This window comes from Mercenaria mercenaria, chromosome 12, assembly GCF_021730395.1.
Source record: "Mercenaria mercenaria strain notata chromosome 12, MADL_Memer_1, whole genome shotgun sequence".
Classification (NCBI taxonomy): domain Eukaryota; kingdom Metazoa; phylum Mollusca; class Bivalvia; order Venerida; family Veneridae; genus Mercenaria; species Mercenaria mercenaria.
This window is the reverse complement of record NC_069372.1, coordinates 71,472,264-71,477,095: the sequence shown is the minus strand read 5'-3', so window position 1 is coordinate 71,477,095 and position 4,832 is coordinate 71,472,264.

Below are 4,832 nucleotides of genomic sequence, written 5' to 3'. Positions count from 1 at the left end.
TTGTTTAGCACTTGGTGTTAAAGAAATAGTTGGATAAATATTTATCAGAAATAGCATTATATCATTCTGTATATTCAGTTAAAACATAAAAGCATACATGAAATGGTGACGAAAATAACTTTAAACATACATACATTATTATTTATCTATTACATGTAATCTTTCTTGCAAACTTTAAGACACTATTGGCTATTATGTTTACTGTGATTTTGCTTATAAATGATGAAATAAATATCAAAAGTTTTTTTTTTATATCCTACGAATCAAGTGTGAAAATACATCATGCCAAAACGACCTTATTGCACTTTCTCAAAATATATAAAGAAATATTTGTTTAAAATACACCGGAACTGATTACCATCTTCAAAGATAATAAATCAAAGTGTGTACCGATGTCACCATAATTGCTAAATTGATTGTTTATTGTAATGCGCACACTCGATTAACATACACGTGCGGTATATCATCAGGCAATTAATGAAGGTGTGGTAATTCAATCAGAGGTGAAAACTTGTTCGCTGGTAGCAATAAAAAAAGAAATAAGGCATGATAGAGTATTTGTGTTCTGTTTCTTTAAATATCATTATACCCGTAAACAATTTAACATTTCAACCTTTTATAATAATAATTCTAATTATTACTTTATATGGTAACTTCGATGAAACACCACAATAAAGGTACTTATTAGAACTTGTGTGATAAATCAAATAAAATATTGCCAGTATTTCAAGTTATTTATCATTGGTCTTAATTGCAAGGGTATATGTGGAAGAAATACTTCTCGTGATTTGTTTGAAGGCAAAATAACACAGTACACATCCGTTATAAATTTTATAGTGAATTTTACGGACGTTTCTGCGTATAATTGTACTTAAATTTTGTTGTCTTTTAAATTCGCTTTTAAAGCTTGAGAATACACTATTCGTTTTTTATCATGCTTTCATATAAATGTTATATAACACCATTCCTTTGGTAAATAACTTTGTTTGAAAGAGTTAATTAGTATAACTTTCTTTCCGATTTTCACAAAGTAAAATAGTATAAAATTTATTAAAAGAATTTGGGAAAACTCGGAAAACAAAAAATAAGTTATAGCTAGATTATCTCCTAAGCAATTAAATGTTTGATCCAAGTATAAGATATACATATACAAATACAATGTACAATGTAGAAAGAAAACATATTTGAAAAGAAATCTTTGCTTTGTAAGTTATTTCTATTCCGATTTTTCCAAAATGCTATATGCTTTCAAATAGAAACATGATCAAATTATCGTATTAAATATCAATATTTCTGTTTCTTTATGCATGTATGATATGATAAAGATTATTGTTTCGATATCTAAAAAAAAAAAAAGCAAAATATTGCTCTAAATTTATTTTAATTCTAACCACTTTTATGATTTTCAGATTATCCAAAATGCTACAATTTCACATCGAAATATACGGTATTTTGACGATAAGATTACCTTATTAAATCTCAATAGTTTCTATTTCTTTTTATATATGTCGTAGCATATAGGGTCCTCTTTAGATACATATAAAACTAAATTAATTGCTTTAGATATATTTAATTTCTGAGTAATTTTATGATTTCCGGGTTTTCCAAAATGCAACTAGCCTATTTCACGTAGATAAATACGGTATTTTGACAGTCAAATTAGCCTATTAAAATTTATTTATTTCTATTTATTTTTATACATTTGTGAGTATAGAGGCTCTAGTTTAGATATTTACTAAAATTAGACGAATCCCTTTTAAAATGATTACTTTATAACCTCTCGAGTGATTTCCGGAAATTAGCCGTAATATTTCCGGTTTTTCCGGGGAATACACTTCTCCATTTTTTTCTGTGTTTTTTAAATAAAATTGATCAGGTCGGCGTGACGTTACATCCGGAGCAATCGATTATGCAAATTACCTTGGAGGTGAAAGCAGGACCTCGCAATTCGTAGCGAATTAACTAGCGCTGTGGTTGTGATGTTTTAATTCTCAAATAAAACAAATCAAGAGTCATCTTTTTTATCATCTGCAGCCCTTACGCTATGGTACAATCTATATATTTTTCAAAAAAGTAGGGTTTTTGTGATAATTGATTTTGTGGCATTTTTAAACGGTCTGGAAAAAGTGACAGATTATGTATTGTCTGCTCTTCGGCGCTACGGATCAGATATAATTAAAACAAGTTCCCAAGCTTATTCAACATTTTCTCAGTTTGCTATATATATATTAATCTAAACTAAATATCTGAGAACAAAACATTTTTTTATTCAACTTCTTTGCTTGAAATCGTAGCAGTTGTTTCTTTCATCTCTTTCAAGTGTCTTGATTTTTTTTCTTTTTAAGAAAGAACAGATCAAATAAATAGTAAATTAATTTTCTGATATTCTTATGTCTTTTTTAAATAAGCTGATTTTCTAAATGTTTTAATGCTCTGAAATGATTACATTGTTGCCATTTTCTGAAATGTACTTTGTGCGATATATTTTATTTAGTTAATGTAAAATGCTATAATGTCGAAGTACATTAAGTATGAAAGTCATTTAAATAAAGTTGAAAACTTATACTTTATTCTATATGTAATCTTATTGCAGACATTTTTTTTGAAGAAATGTCCTTCCAGCCAAAAAATAGTTTGGTGAATTAATTTTAAAGTTTCAAATGAACTAAATGTTCGGGCATGTGTATTGGTTAAAGTTTTTTTTTATGTATAGTAGCTCTATTAATCCCTTTGTCAATTGACACGCAAATAACAATAATGTGCATCTTCCAAATATCATAAGACCCTGAAGGCATACATCAAACGGATAAGACAGGAAATTACCATAAGGCCCCAAAGGGGTACATCAGAGGGATAAAACAAACAGGAAATCAATCTATTAAAAAGTGATAGTCATTAGGAACTGGTCAAAACTGATTTTCATCAATATACCACATACTGATTGGTTTCCATAGTGATTTATGACTGGAATGAATGCTTTAATTTTGTGGTATGTGGAAGCAGTCAATTGTGACAGTCTAACAATTAACAAAAAAAAATGGATATTGAAAACTACAAGATATGTCTTACATTATTCTAGACAAAGCATGCAAATTATCGTTCTCAGTTTTAAATAATTGACAAAACAGAGATCAGTATTTTTTTTAGTATTTTCGTAATTGGAAGTCATCAATTTATTGATACGTCCTGGCTTTTCGTAAAAAAGAAACTAGCATGCAGTTATTATATATATCATTTTATCTCCGCGTGTAACACAGTAGCTCTAGATGTCATATTACATTTAAAACAATTGTAACATATAAAAAACCGCTTTGTGTTATAAATGCTATTGTGATCCTGATACCCTTCGAGGGAGAAAAAAAATCCCTTCTCCAGTATTTACGCATAATGTGCTATTAAGCTTTAAATTGTGACACCTCTCATTAAATTTCATACGAATGAGGATTTAGGTAAGAGGTGTTGATTTGATTAAATTTGGAGTGACTGAATCACTTTTGACACCACAGTATAAGCTCTCTGGCTTTCAGAACTATTTTAATGGCAGGCTACTGAATAGAACGAGAAAAGTGAAACGAATGGAGAAACCTAATTAGATGAAATAGATTTTCTGTTTTATTTACTTTAAAAAGACCTCCGATTTTTTAAATTATAATTTTCATCCAGTCCGTCACAAATATGAGACCTTGCAGCTTACACGGATCAATGTTGAATATCGCGTCTGAAACCTAAAAAAGAAAGGTTGAATTCTTTCTCGGGAGTGATTTCTGGAACATCATGCTACATTATAAATTCACTGACTTATTAATATTGCCCAAAATTTTACTTTAAGCAAAGAAAAACAACCAGCACTAGTGAAACATGAAACGCTTTTCAATTACAATTTAGCGTTTGCTGTCACCTCCGCTTGTTGCTACGCAACGCGATACGCTGAAGTGCCCGGATATCCGACCTGATCAATAGACAGATGCACTTTAAGGGCATTTATATTCAACTGGTTATTTATGATGTTTATAGAACTGAGGATTCCTGCATACGAGTAGTTATTGTGTAAAGTAATGTACTTGAATCGATTTTCCTAGCTCCTTGTAGACGGCCGGGTCTAAAGTCTTACCTGAGGTAACGGAATTCAGACGAAATGGAAACGGCCATTCATCCATCCAGATTCAGCTCAAAATAGCAGAAAAAGTAAACGGTTATGAGATCTACATCTACATCGGTACAACCAACAATCGATTTCCGATTATGACTGGTCGGCGCTGTCAGAGAAACAGTTGTTAAAGAAATTTAGTATATTACAGTATTAAAAGTAAAAGATAGAAGGACAGTATGCTACAGTTAAAATAGGACAGAATGGAAGAATTACATAGTGACCGCCGCCAGCCTCTCTGTAAAGATACTGAGGCTGGGGCTAGCTTTAACTGATGTGGGGAGGGAGTTCCAGAGACGGATGGTTCTAGGGAAATAAGAGTTAGCAAAGTATTGAGTGCTGGAATAAGGGATCAAGTAGTTCAGATTTCTAATGGGGGTCAAGTAACCTTGATCAATAGCAACGGTCTGGGTCCTTACTTTGTAAAACAAAAGTAATGAACAGTTTAACCTACAGTACTGGAGAGTTTTCCATTCTAAGGATTTCAACATTTCAGTTACACTGCTTGTATAGTTGTAATCATTCATAACATACCTAGCTGCTGACCTTTGTACTCGTTCAAGTTTATGGGTTAGGGTTTTCTGCCAGGGTTGCCGCACAGTTGAACAGTATTCTAGCTGGGGGCGGACATAGGTGGTGTATGCAGCTTCTTTGACCTTTATGTTATCTGTCTTGACATTTCTCT